This window comes from Bactrocera dorsalis, chromosome 6, assembly GCF_023373825.1.
Source record: "Bactrocera dorsalis isolate Fly_Bdor chromosome 6, ASM2337382v1, whole genome shotgun sequence".
NCBI classification, from domain to species: Eukaryota; Metazoa; Arthropoda; class Insecta; order Diptera; family Tephritidae; genus Bactrocera; species Bactrocera dorsalis.
This window is the reverse complement of record NC_064308.1, coordinates 9583231-9607593: the sequence shown is the minus strand read 5'-3', so window position 1 is coordinate 9607593 and position 24363 is coordinate 9583231. Positions and strand designations below refer to the sequence as shown.

The 24363-nt window shown below is 39.6% G+C and overlaps 1 protein-coding gene across 26 annotated transcripts in view; it reads left to right on the top strand.

Annotated features, from left to right (window-relative positions):
• The first annotated feature begins 453 nt into the window (after positions 1-453).
• The window catches only part of LOC105227111 (ADP-ribosylation factor-like protein 4A), a 566667-nt gene continuing 542757 nt past the window's right edge, over positions 454-24363 (top strand). For 4 of the 26 annotated variants that reach the window (XM_049459663.1, XM_049459662.1, XM_049459660.1 and 1 more), the window contains exon 1: positions 723-1013. The gene's annotated coding sequence lies outside the window, so the exon portion shown is untranslated. The other 22 variants (XR_007423154.1, XR_007423155.1, XR_007423150.1 and 19 more) reach the window with 14 other exon arrangements.

Here is a 24363-nt window from a genome sequence, read left to right as displayed (position 1 = left end):
CTGCCACGGCTTATATAGCCACGCACTTCTCGCTGATGCCGACGTGTCCTTCTAGAATATTGCGTCTGGAAATTACCAGAACATAATGCTATACGGCGCCAGACGCAAGCAGACAGTCGCGGCGCCAGACTCGGCAATTGTTTAACTAGACAAGCAGACAGTGCGGCGCCAGATGTCTATTGTTTCGACAAGCAGACAGCCGTGGCGCCAGATGTCTACAACAAGACAAATGCTATTCCATATACCTACAGCTATTGTTCATAATCAGGGATGCATATAGTAATACAAATACAACTTAATACTACTTTTGTAACAGTATATTTGTATACATATTTGTAAATTACTTACCAAAAGATGAAATTAATTCGATTTTTACGTCATACTCCATTTTCTAAAATATTTATATTATATTATGTATATTTGTATACATATTTGTAAATTACTTACCAAAAGATGAAATTAAATTTTTTAAATATATATATTATATATATATATACGAAAGAAAGAACACGAATGCCGAAAAACGTCGCAGCGAACTGTTACGAATAAGAACACAAAGCGAGTTGCTGAACACTGGAAACTCGGCGCGATTCTCCTCTCCTCGTCGCCCCCTCGCCTATTAACCAAGAGTTGCCGTAACAAAAGTTGCTTCGTGTAATAGCCGAAATAGCATCAAGCGTTACAGCATGCGATGGAAACTTCATATCGAGATAGTTCTTGTTATTGTCTCTATTGACGAGACAGCTTCGATTGCCTGTCGAAATAGCGTGCTATGGAACATAGAACAAAAAAGCGATCGATATTTTACGATAATAAGTTTAATGTGTACTGGTTTGTAAAGCTATGGAAGGAAATTATTTCCAAATTAAATTAGCTAATGAGCTCTATATGGGATATTAATAGTTCAGCATGTTGAGTTTAAAAAATAAAACTTCAAGATGCTGGTACGATAAACGAATAATTGATTTTAATAGTAATGTTTAAATATTCATACATCTTATTTAGTTTAAAATGTAAGTAATAACAAACTGTATCGCGGCGTTTATAAGAATAGCCATTAATACGATAATATTGATAACAATTACTGGTCAAATGTCAATAGTTTGAGAAAAATTGTTTAACAATTCACCGGTGTTCCGACCAATGTAAACTTTATATAAAAGAAATTACAAATTAAATTTATTCACTCTACCTTATCGATTACTGGGATTTGGAAAAGCGCCCCCGATAGGTATGTAGATAAGCTTCTGCATATCAAGAAGATATATGTACCTACTGAACTAGTCAAAGTGAAACTCATACAAAACGAATTGGGATGCGATTTAGAATAGCGTCCCCGGATTTTTGGGTTAAAATAGGTATATACGGATAGAGGATGTCCTCCAGATCAAGAATATAGATGCCGCTGACTTATGGTTTTTGAGATATTTGCATTTAAAGTTCAAAAAATGATCTATTTAAAATGCGTGTTTCTCCGATTTATAATACATTTTACACTTAAATTTTATACTTTTATATCCACGCCGCGCTTCAAACAAAAAAAAACCATGGGGTAAGGTCAAACAGCACGAAAAAAGGCATGTTTTTGTGATTTTTTTTCTAACGGCACAGTTAAAATATATTTATTTAACGAAAAGTACATTAAAGTATGATATTTGAGGAATGGGCACAATTCCGATTACTTTGGCGCCGCGATCTGAAGGTACCGTTGGAAAGAGGAAGTCCTCCTGATTAAAAAATATATAGGGTTATAGGGTCCGCAAACGCTTAGTTTACGAGATATTCGACCTTAAAGCCCGAAAAATCGCAAAATTGGACCATTTCAAGACGCTATTTCACCACATTAAACGCACTTTTTTCACATTTTTCACTTTAAATTAATTAATTTACACTATTAACTTTTAAATAAAACCACATTTTACACATTTAATAGGTTTTTTACCTAAAAAATCTTTATTTTAAAAATTACATTTTACACTTGTGTGAACCTCATTTGTTTACCAAAAATTACGACGAAATGGAGCGCTATTCGCAATATACGAGTCTGATCGTGAATTGGCAAAAATGAGAAATACATACTAGGAAAATTTATAAGTCATTATTATTGCAGAAAGAAGAATTTGGACACAGAAGAATTTTGAACACCGGGGTTTTGGACCGACCAGGGATATTATTTTTCGAGCGCTCGAATTATAAATTTTCCTAGTATGTATTTCTCATTTTTGCCAATTCACGATCAGACTCGCATATTGCGAATATCGATATTTTTATTTCTTTTTATTTTTCCAATTATTATTATTTTTATAATATGTATTTCTCATTTTTACAAATTTTCTTTCTGACTCGAATATTGAGAATATCGATATTTTAATTTCTTTTTATTTTTCCAATTAATAACATAAAATTAGATAACGCGCCATACATATTCGTGAATCGGAATTAAAAACGAATTTTTTAAGACAATTCCCGTGAAAATTGGTGCACGTTTTCGGAAAAGCCGCTCTGCTGAACATTTACCGTATATAATATTGCTTATTTGCTTAATAAATTTATACAAGAAAATATCCATATGCATGAATAGAGGAATTTTTGCGAAAAAAGAGGAATTTCAGCGAATTGCCTTATCATCACATGGCAGCGCTCCATTTCGTCGTAATTTTTGGTAAACAAATGAGGTTCACACAAGTGTAAAATGTAATTTTTAAAATAAAGATTTTTTAGGTAAAAAACCTGTTAAATGTGTAAAATGTGGTTTTATTTAAAAGTTAATAGTGTAAATTAATTAATTTAAAGTGAAAAATGTGAAAAAAGTGCGTTTAATGTGGTGAAATAGCGTCTTGAAATGGTCCAATTTTGCGATTTTTCGGGCTTTAAGGTCGAATATCTCGTAAACTAAGCGTTTGCGGACCCTATATTTTTTAATCAGGAGGACTTCCTCTTTCCAACGGTACCTTCAGATCGCGGCGCCAAAGTAATCGGAATTGTGCCGAATTTTAAAACGTGAATATTTTTAAAAATATTAGCTATTTTCACATGATTTTTGGATATTCCACCTCTATAGAAGCCCCCCTATCCGTACATACCCCATTTATACGGAAATTCGGTTTTTTTACCCCGCCGCCAAAGTAATCGGAATCGTGCCTATCACAGAATAATCTTAAGATATTGTACATTAATATACAATAAAAAATGCAAAAAAAAAAAACGAAAATACCTTAACCCCCCCTTAATATAATTGAAAAAGTTATTCACAATACACAAATTATCAATGTGAAAGTTGTCAATTTTTCAACTTTAAATGCAAATATCTTTAAAATTATATGTCAGCGGCAACTATATATATATATTTTCGTGATCTGGAGAACGTCACCTTTCCAGTGATACCCATTTTACTCCCGAAATCCGGGGATGCTATTCTAAATCCCAGCCGCGGCAACTATATATATATATATTCGTGATCTGGAGAACGTCACCTTTCCAGTGATACCCATTTTATTCCCGAAATCCGGGGATGCTATTCTAAATCCCAGCCATTTTATATTAAATAGTGCAGAAATAACTTTAATTCTATATCAAACTTTAGTTAAAATCTATTTATTCATAAGATAAGAAAGTGGTTGTAAACAAAAAATTAGTGTTACCATATATTGTAATGGAATAAAAATAAGAAAAAAGAAAGATTATGACGTCATAACTAAATTCATTATTGGTTTGAAACCTGTAAGTGTTTGTAATAAATTATTGAAAAATCTATTTCAATATTTTTGTGCTTTGGTTACCGCTTTGGGTCTATGACAAGGGCTGAGATATCCTGAAAATAAATTTTTTGGACGTGTTCGGACAGCTGTTCAATAGTTGGCAAAACACCTTCTCTCAAAATTCCAATTTATATTTCGGCATTCACAGATCTTTTTAGAATAATTAGCGGCCCAACACCAAACTTGGTTACAGTTCCCCACACCATTAAATAAGGCGAACGATTTACGGTGGGCCAAACACAGTTTTCCAAAAAACGCTCCCCTTTCCTACGACGCACTGTGGCATTTCCGTCGGGTTCCAACAAATTAAATTTCAATTCATCGGAAAAAGTAACATTTCCCCAATCTGATGTAGTCCAAGTTTTGTGTAATTTTGCTCACTCGAGTCGGTATTTCTTCATTCGTATAATGAGAAGTGTCTTTCTGGCTGAACGTCGCGCTCGGAGTCCAAGATTATTCAGCACATTTTGTATAGAACTAGTAGTTATTTTTACCCCAGTGGTTTCGTAAAATGTTCCATTGATTGTTCCAGCATGTTGAAAGCGATCATTAATGCACTTCTGTTGAATTTGTCGTTTTTCATTTCATTTCATTTATTTAACGCCAATCGGCACTATACATCTAATAACAATTATAATTATAAATAAGACAACAGGCTTAAACATATAAAATTAGAAATTAAACACGTAACCTAGTTCGTATGCTAGTATTTTAATAAAGCTTTTTAAACGATCTTTTTAAGGTTCTGTAGAGATCCGCTGAAGAAGTCGATGTCACCGTGCAGAGAGTTTACCAATCTACAGATTCTTTCCTTTGGGCCATTGATTACATAGTTTTTATTCGATCTGCAAGTTTTCAGGATTCTCATCTGTCTAAGGTTAAGCTCATTTGGTACGATTTCAAAGTCTGCGAGGATTTCTGGGGCATCAATTAATCCATTGAGGATTTTGAATAAGATGAGGTCTGCTACCTGCATTCGAGATTTCAGGTCATTTATTTTCAGGATTTTTCGGACGTCTGTTATGAAATAGCAGCGCTTTGCAGAACTTGTGCTGGATACTTTCTATTCTGTTGATCATTGAGTCTGTGAATGGGGACCAAATCACTGTTCCATATTCTAGAATAGGTAGCACTAATGCTGAGAATAGGCAGGTTTACGAGCAGTTGTACTACACATCCGATTAATCAACCCTAATACTTTGTATGCCTGCGAAGTAATTCTATGCGCATTTTTTCACATTCAAAACAAGTTTATTTATCTTACACCAGTTATACAGCTCATCTATATCGTTTTGTAAGATGTGAATATCAGAAACGGTGGAAATTCTACGAAACATTTTTAAATCGTCAGCGTATAATAAGTATTCAGACTGCAGTTTCCTCCCAATGTCATTCACAAATATGTTGAAGAGTATGGGTCCAAGGTGGGATCCCTGGGGAACACCAGATGTGACATCATACTCATCTGAAATGTGTCCATCGATTCTTACTTGCAACTTTCTTCCTGTTAGGTACGATTTGATCCAGCGTAGTGCATTGCAATTCCCTCCATAATTTTTTAGCTTCACCGTAAGAGTCTCATGGTCCACTTTGTCGAATGCCTTGCTAAAGTCCGTATATATTGAATGAACTGGAATACCACTGTCCATGGCCTTCAAGATGTAGTTGACATAGGTATATAAGTTTGTTGTAGTGGATCTGCCAACAATAAATCCGTGCTGCTTAGGAGAAATGATATTTCTAAATGATGATATCAACTGAGGCAGGACAATTTTCTCAAACAGTTTTGCTAATGCAGATTGGATACATACAGGTCTATAATTGGTAACGTCAGATCTTGGGCCGTTTTTGTGGATGGGACTGATGAACGACGATTTCCCCGCCGATGGAAAGGTTCCGTGATAAAAGGACTTACTGAATATATGCGTGATAGGTTCACAGAGTCCGACAGCACAGTTGCGTAGAAATATATTAGGCAGACCATCAGGTCCTGCTCCTTTTTTTGGATCCAGGGCCAACAGCTGCTTAAAAACTTCATTGAAGTTAGCTCAAATTCATTTAGCTCCACATTTACTACAATGTCAGCAGGGAAATTTACTTGGTTTCCTCGAATATACAGGGACGAACTGAAAATACCTTCTTGTACTTTATTATAAAACCAACTAACCTTATCATCCACTTCTTTTATTTTGTATAGCTCAATCCAGTTAGATCTTAAAAAGAAAGCATTAAGACTCACATAGTCGGCGTCCTTAAACGAATAAGAAGGAGGATAGTTTGGTATTAGGTTAGGCTGAAAATCCAAGGAGATCTCCAGAGGCGGGTGATATTTATCCATAGTCGTGAAAGCAAGAGTTTCGTTGATTGAGAGATCCAAATTACTGAAACATAAATCCAACAGTTTATTATTTTTATTTAAGATGTTATTGAATTGTTGACACTCAATAAGGGCAGTGGTATCGTACAGCAGCTTCGAGCAATCAAAGCGCGGTGTACTGCTGGGCAAATTGTAGTCTCCCACTATCATGATCCTTGAATCCGGAAATTTTTCTCTCAAATGTATTAATGGGCATAGTATATCTCATAATTAGATTGTGGTGGTATATATACGCACCCAATGATGCTACAAGCATTATCACCTTTGATCCTTATGAAGATTTGTTCTAGGTTATTGTTCCCAATGGATATAAGCTCAGCTTTAATTATTCGTTTAAAAGCAATCTGGACACCACCTCCTCTCTCGCGTCCTGTCGAAGTATCTCTGTCCTTTCTTAGTGTGATATGGGAGCTATCGATGAATTCGTTATTTTGAATAGATGAGTAATGCCAGGACTGTGATATATATTACGTCGTGCGAACTACTTGCTGATGAGGTTAGGAACTCGCTCAGTTTTGTCCTTAGACCGCGCGTATTCTGGTAGAATGCTTGTAGCTGCTTTAGATTTCCTTTCCTCGACGACTTGGCGAAAGTTTGTGTTAACAATTTTAGGCGTGCCATTCACGTATTTAATGGTTTTGTTTTTTACGCCACTTTCATTCAGCAATTTAAGTTTTTCCCTCAGTGATTGCAAATGTGACTGCTGAGCCGAAGTGAGATCTGACTTGAAGGAGACTCGTGTGTCAGGATCAGGTTTGGATCTTAGTATACTTCTGGCATAAGTGACAAGTCAGAGTGGGAGCTATGTTGCCTGATTGAGCTCCTGACCGTAGAGGTCCTCAGTTGGCCACTCTGATTGAGTGGCGGCGCGGCGCGCGAACTATGTGCAGATTGCACAGCCGTAGAGGCTTGTATCGCAGTATTGCGCAGGCAACATGGGGCCACGTAACGCGTGGTCCACTCCCTGTGGGTCTTAAGGCCTGAACACGTCTTAAGATGGCTCCATCCATTGCATGTGTTACACCTGACCGAGGTGGAGTTTGGATGGAGCCTTTTTGCGCAGACGCAGCAGAAAAATTCCTCCGGGCCCGGATTGGACTCAATGCCAGCACGAGTCAGGAGGATACGGAGCAACCCTGCTGCAAGGCGTTGCTCCAATGACGACAAACACAAATTAGTACTCACCGATCCAAACGGGGTTAGATCGCCGAAAAAACAGCCCTTGGTCGGATAAAATCCGGGTCAATTCCGGTGCGTAGAACCGGCTGTCGTGGGAATTGTGTTTTATCGCTTTTAATGGACACTGGAATAACGAAACACCAATACTTGCTCATTCGTGAATTTGTGAATAGTGAAGTGTCTTGCAATATATTGCCAAGCTACGAAAAAGTTCTCAACTTTAAAACATCAAGATATCCAAATGACATAACAGTAGCTGAAACATATGTAGAAGTCGAGCTGCAAAGTTTACTAGACAACACCGCTTCTAGTATTTTACAGCTCCAAAGAACTGTAATTGAAAATTGTCTTGAAGGAACGGAGAACACATTAACATTAATTTGAAAAGGGGGGTTTGATGGCAGTACAGGGCACAGTGAATACAAATAAAAGTTTTCTAACTGTAATGACGATGATAGATGTCTATTCTTAACATCGTACGTCCCACTTCAGCTTATTACTGAAAGTGACTTCAAAATAATATGGGAAAATCCTGGACCATCATCTACACGCTATTGTAGGCAGGTCAGACTTCAATTCGAAAAGGAGACCGCCACAGTATCCCTTGAGGAAGAACTGCACTTTAAAAATAAAATAGCGAACTTAATGCCAACCGAATTTCAAATTCCCAATAAAAAATTATTCATAAAAACTACCAAAGAGGGACAAATCTAAATTTTTGTCATATACTTTTGATTTATTAGAAGATATTTGTTAACCTTTTTTACATTAAAAAAAAAATAAAATTCATTTAAAGACATGCCAGTAATGAAATTTTAGCACTGCAACTCTACTGGAAGTATTTTTGCGCACCATCGCCTTATACGCCTTGCTACGGTGCTATGGGAGCTATAAGATATAGTCGTCCGATGCTGCCAATTTTTTTTACTATATGTTCAAAATATTTTTTTAGATTTTTGGAGAAAAGTTAATAACGATATCTCAACGGGAAATATTTATGGCCGCGGCTCACTGAATGAATACGTTGGCGCTGGCACGGCTTATATAGCCACGCACTTCTCGCTGATGCCGACGTGTCCTTCTAGAATATTGCGTCTGGAAATTACCAGAACATAATGCTATACGGCGCCAGACGCAAGCAGACAGTCGCGGCGCCAGACTCGGCAATTGTTTAACTAGACAAGCAGACAGTGCGGCGCCAGATGTCTATTGTTTCGACAAGCAGACAGCCGTGGCGCCAGATGTCTACAACAAGACAAATGCTATTCCATATACCTACAGCTATTGTTCATAATCAAGGATGCATATAGTAATACAAATAGAACTTAATACTACTTTTGTAACACTGCCCTCCACTAAAGCCTAATCGTCCCGATTAGGCACAAATCCTCTTGAACCCAATGGGGCGAGCCTCTCCAAATGTACTACTTTCATTTTACATCGTGCTTTTCCATTTGTTGTTGTTGTTGTAGCGGCAGAGTTCTGCCGAGTTGACAGTCCTTGGCCGGATAAAAATCCGGGTCCGTTCCGGTTACGTAGACCCGACTGTCGTGGGAACGTAACCGGCTTTTCCATTTCTTTGTATGCGGTATACCACGTCATTAAGTCGTTTCATCACCATATAGGGTCCTTCCCAGGCTGTCTGCAGTTTCTGGGACAAGCCTTTCTTTCGAGGTGGATTGTACAACAGGACCAGATCACCTTCTTCAAAACCTTTTGAATTTGCCGCTTGATCGAACCGGTCCTTCATCTTATTGCTCATCAGATGCGTATGCTGTCTTACCATTAGATGCAATTCATTCATTTCTTCCTTTAAGGCAGAACAATAATCTCCATCATTTCTTACAGCTATAGGATTCGTTCCAAACTTAAGATCAGCAGGGAGTCGCAGATCAGATCCGAAAATAATCTTTGCTGGCGTGTAACCAGTTGTCTCGTGCTTCGCTGAACGATACGCCAGCAGGAACATATGGATGCACTTGTCCCAATTCCGTTGATCTTTATCAACGATTTTCCGCAGATGTTCTTCGAGCGTTCGGTTGAATCTCTCCACCATTCCATCCGATTGTGGATGTAACGCTGTTGTCCGTGTCTTGTGGATGCCCAATAATGTACAGACTTCTTGGAAAATAGAGGATTCGAAATTCCTGCCTTGATCTGAGTGTAATTCGACGGGCACTCCGAACCTTGTTATCCAATTTTCTACAAACGCTTCGGCTACGGTCTTCGCTTCTTGGTTTGGTAAGGCATATACTTCTGGCCATTTACTGAAATAGTCCATCACAACCAGTAGATATTTGTTTCCGGCCGTACTGGTTGGGAACGGACCTGCAACATCCATTGCGACTCGTTCAAATGGTGATCCCACGTTGTACTGTTGTAGCCTACCGCGACTTTTGGTTTTAGGACCTTTAGCTGCCATGCACTCTACGCAATTACTTATCCATTCTGCTATGAAATCTCGACAACCGATCCAGTAGAACCGTTGTTTAATCTTCTCTATAGTTTTTGTAATTCCAAGGTGCCCTCCACTAGGTCCATTGTGATATTCTTTCAATACTTTCGGGATCATGGACTTCGGTACTATGATCAGCAGACGAGACTGTTTGCCATCTTCGCTTTCCCAGGTACGATGAAGGTATCCATTAACGAGGTTTATGCTGTTCCATTGGGCCCAATATGCTTTTGCCGTTGGACTCTCGTTACCCCATTTTCTTTGGCTATTATCAGCTTTGCAAGATCAGGGTCCTCCAGCTGATTGATTCTGATGCGGTGAGGAGTCCAATCGTCTTCAGGTTCTATATTCAGTAATCGCACGTCGATTATACCTTCTTTTCCTTCTGATTTGGAGCAATGTTTACATTCCAGTGGACAAGGGCGACGTGATAATGCATCCGCATTTTTGTGGTGAATCCTCTTTCGATGTTCCGTTTCGAAGTCGTAATTCTGTAATCTTTCGATCCATCGTGCAATTTGGCCTTCCGGATTCTTAAACTGTAATAACCATTTTAATGCTGCATGATCAGTCCTCAGCAAGAATCGTTGTCCATACAAATACTTGTGGAAATGTTTTACACATTCCACCGCAGCTAGCAGTTCTTTTCGCGTCACACAGTAGTTTTTCTCTGGTTTCCCGAGCACTCTGCTGTAATACCCAATTACTCTTTCTTGCCCGTCGATGAGCTGAGACAGGACACCTCCAATTCCATAAGCGCTCGCATCTGTATCCAGGATGAATTTCTTTCCAGGTATTGGATAAGCTAACATCGGCGCCGTACAAAGTAGTTCTTTAAGCTGCTCAAACGCTTTTTCTTGTTCCAACTGCCATACAAACGGGCGATTCTTCTTTGTTAAATCATGTAAACTTCTAGCCACGTTCGCAAATCCAGGTACAAAACGGCGGTAATACGTGCATAAGCCAAGGAAGCTGCAGAGTTCATGTATGTTGGTGGGTCGAGGCCAATCTTTGACTGCTTTTATTTTTCCTTCCTCGGTGTGAATCCCCTCAGTTGACACTCTATGTCCGAGATATGTGACCTGCTTCTTCCATAATGAACACTTTTTGGGATTCAAGCGTAATCCGGCTGATGCTATTCGCTGAAAGGCTTCCTCTAGATTTTTCAGATGATCATCGAAACTTTTTCCCATGATGATAATGTCATCAAGATACACCAAACATGTATTCCAGTTGAGTCCTTTTAACACATGTTCCATCAGTCGCTCGAACGTTGCAGGCGCATTACATAACCCAAATGGCATCACAGAGAATTCCCATAGCCCGTCGCCCATACTGAAAGCGGTCTTTTCACGGTCACATTCATCAATCTCGACTTGCCAATATCCACTTTGTAGATCTAATGTAGAAAACCATTTCGCTCCAGACAAGGTGTCTAATGTATCGTCGATTCTCGGTAGAGGATAACTGTCTTTCTTTGTGACATCATTCAACTTCCTATAATCTACGCAGAAACGGGTGCTACCATCTTTCTTTTTAACTAAGACGATAGGTGAGCTCCATGGACTTATTGAAGGTTCGATCACACCGTTTTTGTGCATGTCTTGAATAATTTTGTTAGCATCCTCACGTTTTGCTAGTGGAACCCTACGCGGAGCTTGTCGGATTGGTTTAGCGTCTCCGGTATTTATGCGATGTTTGACAAAGCTGGTTCTTCCTGTGTTGTTTCCTTCGTTGGCAAATATGGATGCGTATTTTTCTAATAGTTTTTCTGCTTTCAATTTTTCATTTCCATGCAGTTCGTTCAGCAAATTGTTTAGGAGTGTAGGACTTATCTGCTGTGGCTCAATAGTAGGCTTCTGTTGTGACCGTTCGCATCGTGCTATTGCACTTATATTCTGGCACTGTCCAATTTCTGCTCCTTTCTTCAGACTTATAGGCGTGTTGAATTCATTCACTACTCTGACCGGAATGGTAGCGTCTTCTCTAGTTTTCACAAGCGTTCTTCCTGCCAATATTGGTGTATCTATTTTTGTTGGTTCCACAATCCACAACTCTTCAGTCCCACCTCCTCCATTCACTTTAGCCCATACAATCGCCTCAGATTTTGGTGGAATATTTTGATTATCATCAACAATCGCCCTCTTACTTTCAACGTTGGTCACATATTCGGTGTTTATAGGCATCCCCATGTTCTGGCAAAACAGCATTTGCTTGTTTAAATCCAAAGTAACCCCGTGATCAATCATGAAATCTACTCCCATTATAATTTCATCCGTGATTTCTGCTACGATGAAGGTGTGATTAACTTCCAGGGTACCAATCATGACTTCGCAAAACACTTTTCCCGCAACAGCTGCTTCCTCTCCGGTAGCCGTTCGAAGCTTGCAACCGACTAATGGTTCCACCGTTCCTCTTACCACATCCGGTCGGATAATTGAATGTGTGGCACCAGTATACAAAGTAAGCGTTGACAGTCGTCCATTTACGATACCGTTGATAGTAAGATTGTTGTCATGGCGGCCTATTTGTGATATCGAGATGGCGGGGCAAATAGTTGTGGGAACCAGCTCACGCCCCTTTGAACTGTTCCGTTTTAGTTTAACGACTTGTGAGATGTGGATGCTCCGTCCTCGTTATCTGTTGGTTGTTTCCGTTTTGATGGGTTTACTTTTATATTGCAATTCCGGGCAAAGTGACCCGCTTTCCCACAGTTGAAACATCTGCCTGTTGTATTTACTCGCGGTGCAGCAATTGCCTTCAGAGTCTTCAACATTTCTTCCATCAGCGCCGGTTGTTCCATTTCAACCCTTTGTACTTTGTGTGCTGGTTTACTTAGTAGGGAAGCTGTTTCCTGTGTGAGGGCGTGCGAAACCGTTTCAGCAAACGTTCTTTTTGGCAAGGCATATGTGGCGCGTTTGGTGTCCACATCACGAATTCCATTTATGAAACATTGAATTTTTACCCTCTCAATGTAATCCACAGGTGCATCTGCATTTGCCAAATGAGCCAGTCGTTCTATTTCAGTTGCGAACTCTTGCAATGACTCGTTCATCTTCTAACCCCTATTTTGCAGTTCGATCTGGTATATTTGTTTCCGGTGCTCACTACCATATCGTCTTTCTATCGCACTCATCAATGCCTCATAGTTGTCCCGTTCACAGTCTGGAATAGTCTGAAGGATTTCTGCCGCAGGTCCTTTCAATGATACAAACAAGGACGCCACTTTGTCCACTGCATTCCAGTTATTGGCCATTGCTTTCTTTTCAAACTGAAGTTTGAAAATTTGAAATGGAATACTTCCATCGAATGTGGGTGCCTTCAGTCTTGGATTATTTGTTGATGGTGCAGGGCCATGCAGTTGCAGTTCTCGCATACGATTACTCAGTTGAAGAAATTCTGATCTTAAATTTTCTTCGTCATTTTTTATTGTGCTTAATTCGTCTTCAAATTTTGAAAATTTCTGTTGCACTTGTGTATTATTTTCTGTAATCTGTTGTGCCAAACGCTTTTCTAACTGCGTATTATTTTCAGTCATTTGTTGTGTAAGGCGAGACTCTAACTGTGATGTATTTTCAGCTATTTGCGTTATTTGCCGTGCCAGACGATTTTCTGTTTGCACTACATTCTCGGCTATTTGCCGTGCCAGACGATTTTCTGTTTGCACTGCATTTTCTGTTATTTGTGATATATTTTCAGCTATTATTTGCTTAAAAGCCACTAACAGCATGTTCATGTCTGCACTTGATGATGTTCGTTGTTCTTCTACTTTTTCTTCTACCTTTGTAGAAGTTTCTGGCCCATCAAATTCGAACTCGTCCACATTAATTCCATCCGCTTCCATTGCTTCACGTAATCGTGCCTGCAGATCCGCCTTTTGCCCGCTTATCGGCAATTTACGCTCCTCCAGTTCCTTTTTCAATTGCTGAATTCTCAATTCTCCGAATTTAACCATCTTGAATTTGGATTATTTGACAATCCCACTTCTGACACCAATTGTTACGAATTTACTACTTGCTAGTTTACTTTGTTAGGTTCGTATCTCTGGATTGACAAATAAAACAAACACTGTTTAATTTAATTGAACAACTCTTTATTTCGCAACTCGTCTACACTATAGCAGTTTACGGCTTATATAGCCACGCACTTCTCGCTGATGCCGACGTGTCCTTCAAGAATATTGCGTCTGGAAATTACCAGAACATAATGCTATACGGTGCCAGACGCAAGCAGACAGTCGCGGCGCCAGACTCAGCAATTGTTTAACTAGACAAGCAGACAGTGCGGCGCCAGATGTCTATTGTTTCGACAAGCAGACAGCCGTGGCGCCAGATGTCTACAACAAGACAAATGCTATTCCATATACCTACAGCTATTGTTCATAATCAGGGTTGCATATAGTAATACAAATACAACTTAATACTACTTTTGTAACAATACGTATAATTTTTAATTATAATACGCACGTTCCAATCTCTTATGCCTATTTCACGAGCTTTTTGACCTTTGGATAATTTATTTTATATAAAGCTACGATTTCTGCTTTCTTTTTTGTTGACACCACCATGTTCAACTTTATTTGTTTTCACAACTGATCCAAAAGAAAAACCGCAAATTCTGTAATAAACACGTGCGTACGCTAACGGTTTTAAAAATAAAGGTAAAAAAATGTAGTCACATGACAAAACAGCTAAATAAGACCATTAGTGAATTTTGAGCAAATAGTGACAGTTCAAAATAGGAATATTAGAAAATTTGGGTCGGCCTTAGTATACCATCCCACGATTTCAGGTTTAAAAGTGGTATGGTTAGATAGAGCTGCTACCCCAGATTAGGTTAGGTTAGGTTAGATGGCTGATCAAAGATCGCACGTGGACTGTACGTAGTTCTTTGTGATGCCATTGAAAAAGAACTCTTCCATTTGTTGCCACGTTGGGCACTTTTTTCGTGATGAGAGCGATTGCTCCCATAAAAGTAACGACTTTTCTGGTAATGCGGCGGTGCAAATGTTTACCAGAATTGGGTCCCAGCTATCTGTAGGAATATTTTGTGTCGACAGAATCGACAAACAATTAGAAACAGTAGATTGTAGTGTTACAAATTCTGCACTTGTTTCTTTCGTGATCTTAGGCAAGCTTAATAGTGTCGTTACTTGCTTATCGACCAATATTCTTTCGTTTTCATATCCAGCTTTTAGAGCTTCCCAAGCCAAATTAAAATTATCGTCATTAACAGCGAACTGTTTTACTATTATTCCTGCTTGACCTTTAGTTTTGTATCTGAGGTGATACAATTTTTGCGCTTGTGACAATTGACGATGGTTTATGTACACGGCCGTAAACATGTCCCGGAAGGACGGTCATTCTTCATAACCTCCGTAAAAGGTTTCTGTGTCACATGCGGGCAGCTAGAGGTAGATGCCTGAACTTGTCTTTTGACTGTCTATTTGTGGCAGCTCTACTCTACTGTGGGGAGTAGGTGCAATTGCTTTTATTAGCTGTAACTGATCGGAGATCATAGCTTTCGTTTCTTCATACTGGTATAAGCAGTTTTCGTATATGGCGTAGGCAGATAATTTAAAATTTTGTGGTAGATCTGAATCGTCAGAGTCTACAATGGCGTCATGAGCCGCTTGGAGGCGAGTCCAAAAATTGTTAAGATTTTGGCTTTTTATTTCTAATAACGATTCAGAGTTTTCTTGAATCGGTGAGGAGGCAAATCTAGTGCTGTATCTTATTAAACTGTCATTTTCTGAAATAAATTTAGCAACCTGTGTTGAGCGTGTAGCTCCAGGTGTACTTTGATTTTTGTTATTGTTCATTTTTAATATATTGTGTATTAAAATATTTCTCAAGCGAATTAAATTTTCCTGAGAGTAAACTGATTTGAATACGGAAATTGATTTGAACCTTTTTTTAGGTAAATGTTATTCGTGTTATTATTACCGTTTCTATTTATTTGCAAAATAATAATATTTAATTATTTTATTTTAGTTTTAAGTTTGCAAATATCTGCACTTTTAATTTACAAACACCTTTTACGTCCTTAAGTTAGTATTTAGGTACACCCTAATACTTGGACTTATATGTATGTGCTTATGAAAGTACTTATGTTTTGTGCAATTGAGAGCTCGCTGAAGAGATCAATGCGCTATTTACATAAGTATGCACGAATTGTTTGTGTGCTTATGATTATGCTTTTTCTTATATTCTTAAGCAATTGAGAGCTCGTTGGAGAGATCAATTCGCTTTTTTGATTAGTATGCACAAACTGTTTGTGCGTTTATGAATATGCTTTGTTCCTAAGCAATTGAGAGCTCGTTAAAGAGATCAATTCGCTTTTTGAACGCAATCCTGCTTGTTTTTGTTTGCCAAAGAACAAGAGGTATCGCCGGATAATTGCCAATGTGGACTTTGTATATGAAAATATGTGTATACGAATATGTATATGTTCAATTATTTATTTATGCTAAGCTGCGTTTTTTTTTGGTAGATTTTAATATATTATGTATGTATGTCGTTTATTTAATTTCACAATCAAAAATTACTTTTTTAATTATTTTGTAATAATTAATTGACCCAATGTATGTAGGGTATAGAATAGGCAGAATTGTATTGCCGTATGCTTATATTATTTCGCGATAGAGAGAGAACGCGAAAACGAAATAGAAGGAAGATATTTTCTCTTGTATATACATATGTTTCTATTAGAACGGCTGTCTGATATACTTTATAGATGTATGTGAATATATAAATATATATATTGGGTTTGCCGGAAATTTTTCGAAAGTAATTGCTTCAATTTTTCTTTGCTTTTTGAGCCTCAATAGATTTATATATAAATATTTTGATATTTTTTTTTGCCTTTGAAGCGGATTATAATTACAGGTATCATAAGTACGACTGTAATTTTAGGCATATACATACATACTTATGTGCATATGTTTAATACAGGACATAATACGCTCACTTGGTATTCCTTTGCATGTTGTGTTTCGCAGGGTGTATTTATGCACATATCTTGCCCTAATGCCTTCTGCGTTTTGGTTCTCTTCCTTTCTCCACTCTTTTTCTCTTTAAGTTTTGTAACCGTTTCCAGGTACACCTTCTATTTTTGTTGTTTTAATATATTTTAGCTATTGTTTGTTCGCGCCCGATTGTTTGTTTTCGTGTATATTTTATTGTTAAGCCGCTTTTAGATTTCGCGCCCGATTTTTTGTTTAACTTGCCATGTCTAATTATGGCAACACTTAATATCTGTAAACACGGAATACTTTTTTTTATTGTGCATGCAATGAAAATTGTGTAAAATATAAAATGCTTATTTTAAGCAAATAACTAAGGGTTAGTTCGTAAACGCAGTAATTTTGTGCAACCCTGCTGCATTCTTGCCAGCTGTGGTTGCTACTGCACAATCATTGCGATTCTACTGCCTTGCCACTGCGATTGTGCTGCGAAGAATTTTTTCGCATTTACGAACGCCAGAGAAATGGAATTTTTAATTAACGTAATTATTGATAACCAGGAAACTCAGAGTGAGTATTTTATTGAATTACAATAAAAAAAAGGATTAAACAAGTAAAGAGAAGAAATCTTTTACTAAAAAGTGATTTAAAAAATTCGTGGGATCTAAATGTAAATAAGGCCTATTATTACTATATAATCATATTAATAATTAAAGTCATACATATGTAGAATAAGAAATCATTTTACTCGCTCTTCCATTTCGCCTTTGGTTCTACGCAGTTTCAAAAAAATTACTGCAATGGCTGCGACAATTTGCCGAAGTGCTGCAAACTGCATGCATTAAAAAACTTTTGACAAAGAGCAGTATTGCCGCAGGTTTTTTTGACGAACGCGTTGCCCCTGCAAATATGCAGTGCAACCAAGTTACTGCGTTTACGAACTAACCCGAAATAATTACTAAAAGATAAATATGTAGAAACAATGTAATGAAGTATAAGTGCATAAAAAGTGCATAATATGAAATAACTAATTACTAGAAATCGAGAAATTGCAAGATAAAAATTGCAAAATTTTCAACTTTAAATGCAAATATCTCGAAAACTATAAGTTTGCGGCAGCAACAATTATATATTTTCTTAATCTGGAGCATCAGCCCTGTTCAACCATATCACCTTTAACCCTGAAATCGTGGGATGGTATACTAAAGTTTCCTCGAAAATTTTCGACTGCGTGGGTTTTTTTTTCGCCGAGTGTACATATTCGTGTCTATATTTCCCTCGATTAAAATTAGGTCCCCAACACCACTTTTACAAAAGCTACCCCAAAAAAGGACTTTTCCGCCGTCAAACTTGAGTGTTGGGATGACATCGCGGCTTCCAAACGTAATGTATTCCGTCTTGCTTTCGTGTGTCCAAAAACGGATCGCCGATCAGATCGATGTTTTGGTACTGATGTTTCATGACAATTAGCAATATTTTTCACTGTCCCAAATGAAATTTCAGCTAAATTTGCAACTTGCCGATATGAAAGCCCTTCATTCAACCGTTGAAGCACAGATTTTTTAATAGAGTCAGCAATTTTATTTATTTTTCTAAAAAAAAAAAAAACACGAAGTTAAACAGCTTCACAAAAAACAATCTTCCTAACTCTACTTACCGTCTATAAAATGAAAAATACTTCTGAAAACGTTAGTTAATTGATAAATAGAGCTACTGGTATTTAAAATACTCGAAAGTTGTTTATTTGGTCTTAGCTATGCTCACACGCCTGAACGCAACCGATGTTGTAGCACAATTGAGCAAATGTGCACGTGACGCAAACCAGACGCCGCCAGAAAAATATTGAGAAATTATGCCGTTATATATCCGCGAAAAAAACTCAACTAGTGTACCTATTCGAACACATAAATATTCTTTTCGTAATAAGTTGCGTAGTGCAAAAAAATTTTGAAATCAGGAATATTTTATTTTATTTGTTCAATTGTGTTACATACTGTATATCGTTGTTGAAATATCTTCTTGTAATTTATAAACTTCTATAAACAAAAATTGCATTCATAAAAAATAAATAAAATTAGACATCAAAATGAAACTCATACATTTACAACATTAGATAAAAAATAAAGAAAACGCTAAAGTATATGTTACATTAGTATTTTGTCGGGAATCTCTTAGAAATCCTAACTGCTTTTAATCGTTTTGGCATTGATTGAACTTGTTCCATTCCTCTTCAAGTGTCTTTCAGAGTAGTCCGGTTATTTAAATGATAATTTCTGATTCCAATTGACTCGACAAATTGGTTGGGATGTAGAATAGCATTTCTGGTTTCGTGGTTAAAATAGGCATGTACAAAGAGAGGAGGTCTTCCAGAACAAGAAAACAAGTATAAATAGTTGCCACTGACTTTGGTTTGTGAGATATTTGCATTTAAAGTTCAAAAATTAAGCTATTTAAAATGCGTGTTTCTTTATAATAAATTTTACACTTATATTTTTAATTTTTATATCCACTAACACTACACTAAATCGTTTCTACTCATTTATTTTATATTAAATGCTGTAAAAATATACTAATTCGGCTCTATAAATTTTTTTTGTATTAAATGGTGCACAAATAACTTAAATTCCAATTTTTACTTTCGTTAATATCCATTTATTGATACAATAAGAAGCAAAGCAAAAAATTTCAATACAATTTCTTATACAATATTTTGTAATCGAATAAAAATAAGTAAAAAAGTACCGTTGATACAAAATTCATTATCGTGTGACGAGCTATGTAAAATCTTTAAGAATTTTCATTACCTTAATAAATCTCGGTATATGATCGGCCAGGGTTACTTCTTTTTTTGAAGCACGGGGTACTGAAGACGCCTAGGTATTGGTCCAACCAGGGTTGTTTTTTTAAAGCACAACCGCAGCTTCAACGCGAAAGAACTGAAAACGCCGTGGTGTTGGTGCAAACAACCATTTTGAACCATTTAATATAAAATAAATTGGTAGAAACGAATTATTAAAGTGCTAGTAGATATAAAAGTTAAAAAACGCCTTTTAAATAGTTGAATTTCTAACTTCAAATGCCAATATCTCAAGAACAGCTATATGTATATATTTTCTTCATCTGGAGGACATGTATTAACCCCATTTTAATCCCGAAATCGGGGAATGCTATTCTAATATTAGGTTGTCAAAAAAGTCTTGTGGTATTTTTATTGAATCAATTCGTGTGGCACCCATACATCGAGCTTCTTGTGACTCCAAGCTTCTTCAAATGGTTTATAACGGTTTGATGACTACTATGCCGGTCTCTTTCGACCAATTCAGCAATCTTATCGCAATTTTCGACGACAGGCCTTCCGGAGCGTGGCGCATCTTCGACCACCTCTACACCAGAACGAAAACGTTGTGCGGTGGAAATGGAAACTGTATCGGGGCCATAAACTGAACAAATCTTATTGGCAGCTTGAGATGCATTTTTGCCTTTATCGTAGTAGTACTGTAAAATATGGCGTATTTTCTCTTTGTTTTGCTCCATGTTTGCGACGCTATAACTCACGAACGACTTAAAGGAAACGACAATAAATCGAACACGTGCTAGCGCATGAAATGAGCTTTCCAAAAAGGTATAGCATGACCCGATGCGACGAATAAAACTAGAACTTCGCGCTTTCAGCGCTAACTAGTGAAAATACCGCAAAACTTTTTTGACAACCTAATATTTTCCCTCGAAATTTATAATCGTGCGATGAGTAATGTAAAATCTTTCAGAATTTTTATTATCTTGATAAATTCTGGTATTGGATAACGCAGGGTTATTTTTTGAAAGGCAGCCACAAGCCGCCAACGCAAAAAGAAGTTCAACGCGCAAGAAGGGCAGACACCCAGGTATTGGTCCAACCAGGGTGATTTTTTTGAAGCGCAGCTGAAGACCGCCAATGCAACACACAATTCCCACGACAGACGGTTCTACGCACCGGAATTGACCCGGATTTTATATGACCAAGGGCTGTTTTTTCGGCGATCTATCCCCGTTTGGATCGGTAAGTACTAATTTGTGTTTGTCGTCATTGGAGCAACGCCTTGCAGCAGGGTTGCTGCGTATCCTCCTGACTCGTGCTGGCATTGAGTCCAATCCGGGCCCGGAGGAATCTTTCAGCTGCGTATGCGCAAAAAGGCTCCATCCAAACTCCACCTCGGTCAGGTGTAATACATGCAATGGATGGAGCCATCCTAAGACCTGTTCAAGCCTTAAGACTCACAGGGAGTGGACCACGCGTTACGTGGCCCCATGTTGCCTGCGCAATACTGCGACACAAGCCTCTACGGCTGTGCAATCTGCACATAGTTCGCGAGTGGTCTACAGAGGACCTCCATGGTCAGGAGTTCAAACAAGCAGCATAACTCCCACTCTGACGTGAACCAACCAACACCCTAGCGCGACAACCGCCCTTGCGGGTTCTGCAGCTGCAACAAATACCATCTACACGTCACTCCCTCACCCCCAGGATCACCCATGGACACCCGCGACACACTCGAATTCTTCAATTTAACTGCAACGGACTCCAGAGCAAGATCGAGGAGATAGTTGCACTTATGAATCAGGAACGTGTATCGATAGCTGCGGTCCAAAAAACCAAGCTAAACAGCCGCTCAGATCTTCTGAGTTGTGCCGATTTCAACGTGTTACGTAAGGATCGCGCGCAAGATAATGGTTGTGGTCTAGCCTTCATATTGCACAACACCATGCAGTATCATCTAATCAATGAAAACATTGACTGTAGGGATACTACTCTAGAATGTCAGGGTGTAGCTATCCGGTCAGGTGATGTCGACTTCGAAATATTTAATATATGCATCCCCCCAGTTGGTTGCCCTACAGGATATCGGTGCGCTACTTCGTAGTGAAACCCGTTTGGTACTAGGCGACTTTAACGCGCACCACAATCTTTGGCATTCCTGCCTGTCAAATGATAGTAGGGGGATGGAGCTGGCGGAACAGATTGACGATTCGACATTCTGCACAATGAATGACGAAGCCCCCACCAGAGTTATGGGCACCTGTAATAGCTCGCCCGATATTACCATTACTAGTGGTGGTCTGATAAATAGCATAACCTGGCGCATGTGCTAACTCTCGCATCAGACCATCTCCCCATAATTATCTCGATCGAGAAGCCTCCTGATTTCGTTTATGTGGACAACCGTACCTTTGTCTAATCCGAAGAGACATGACGACCGAGTTGAAGTTCAATTCAATGGTCATGCCTCTTCGGACCCGTAGAAGTGCGCGAGCTATTTTAGCCGGCAGTTTACACTGCACCTTTCGGTAAACAAAGCCAAGAGTTAACCGACGGCCGACCCTGTTAACCGAGTTAACCGACGGCCGACCCTGTGGGCAGCCCCTTGTGCTGCCAAGACGAATCTTAATTTCTTCAACTGTGGTTTCTGCCACCCTAGTGCGCAGAAGGGCTTCAATCCATCTGCGTATCGGGAGGTTTACATTCCTTCTCTCGAGTGCCTTGATCACGCTAGTGTGAGACGCATTATCAAAGGCACCCTCAATGTCTAGGAAGGCGCAGATCGCTACCTCGCCATTATCCAGCGAATCCTGCAGTTCGGACGTGAGTTGGTACGGAGCAGTATTTGTGGATCTTCAGCGCTTCCGATCTTATGTGGTTGTCTATTACTTTTTCCATCCCCTTTAGCAAGAAGGAAGTCAGACTTATGGGCCGGAATGATTTGGCTAACGAATAGTCTCTCCTCCCGATCTTGGGAATGAAAATTACTTTAGCAATTCTCCATGGCTCAGGGATATACGACATCGCCAGACTGTCTCTCATCAGCCCTAGCAGGTGTGGTAGGAGAATGTCCATACCTTGCTGCAAGAGGGCCGGGAAGACGCCGTCCACTCCCGGTGACTTGTAGCTCGAAAAGGAGGCCAGTGCCCACCTGACTGAGTCTGCAGTGAACAGGTTCCTTGCAGTCAGCCAGTCTGAGCGATCCGGCCTACGCATGACCGAAGCTGGGGTTAGGTCAGCTTGAACCGTCTCCGGGAAGTGCGTTTGTAGGAGTGTTTCCGCCCTCTCCTCCGCGCTTGTCGTATAAGTCCCGTCCTGTCTTTTTAGTGATAATACTGTGTCCGTCTTACCCTTCGACATCGCCTTGTGCAGTCGGGCTGCCTCCGGGGTCGAGGAGACGCTCTCACAGAATTTCCTGAAACTGTTTGACTTGGCAAGCCTATCTCCTTGTTGTAGATTGTTAGCTGCCGTCTGTAATCCTCCCAGCTGCCCGTGCGCTTGGGTTTGTTAAACAGCTTACGCACCCTAAGTCTAAGAGCTGAGAGTTTACTGGACCACCAGGGGCAGATTTGTTTGCTGGTGGTCACTTTCAGTGGACAGGCACAATGATAGGCGTCCATAATGGACTAGTTTATGGCATTTAGTCTGCTCTCCAGCCCAACTGTGGTCGACCTACCATCCGCCTGCCCCACTCCACTTATGTTTCTGCTTAGATGCTCTCTGAAGATACCCCAGTTTGTATTTCTAGGAGTAAGCTGTGGCTGTCTCTCCCGGAAAGTATGCGGATACGAGGACGAAGTCCGATCCTTCCTTCTCCTTTATCTGTATGGCCACCAGATCTTGCGTTAGAAACTCTGAAACACAGAAAAAGTCTATATCGGCTCTAACGATTACACAGGAACGGGGTCTCTCGCTGGAGAGAACCCAGATTACCTTGCTCTTTGGATGGCAACATTCCTGCACTTTGGGGAGCTCGTTGCTGCTGTTCACATCTGCGGCCGTGGTCGAAACCTGCTCAGCCGAGATTAGGTCGCTGGGGGAGTCGTCTCGCTCTCCCGAAACCACAGCGGTAGTCGCTTAATACGCTGCTGGGCGGGTTACGGGTGGAGCTGGTGCTGCGGTCATCCCCGTCGAAGGTTCTTGGGTCGTAGACGTAGCCTTGGGCCTCCATGGCCTCACTACTATCTTGCCGAAGCGGAAATTCAGCCTGAATCCCTTCTGCCTAATATACTTGTAGGATTCATCATCCATCGTAATGTTGAGGTTCCACCCAGAACCTTCAACACTGCTTGCTACGACCTTCCACGCCGAGGTACTTAAACCTTCGTTCTGGTTTCTCACCAGACTGGGTGCGAAGTCGTAGTGCTTGTGTGCACTCCTAGGAAAGAACGCCACCGTACTGTGCCGCCGCCAGGTCTTGCGTTAGAAACTCTGAAATACAGAAAAAGTCTAGATTGGCTCTAACGACTACACAAGAACGGGGTCTCTCGCTAGAGAGATCCCAGATTACCTTGCTCCTTCTCGTGTTGAGGCTTCTTACCTCTCCTCTGAACACCCAAGGTTCCTGGATTAGAAGGATGCCCAGGTTATCCGAAACGAACCTCTTCACGATGACCGCCGAGGCTGCCGATGCGTGATGTAGGTTCACCTGGGCCACTTCTATGCCGGTTCTGGAGCTTATAATATGGGTTCGGTGAGAGACGGGTCCTCGTCTTCGATCTCTCCATCGACCTGCATTTCCTGCCCTTTCAGAAGCTCTTGGGTGGATGGCAGCATGTCTTTTTGCTCATTGGGGGGCTCGCCGCTTCTGTCTACATCCGCGGCGGTGGTCGC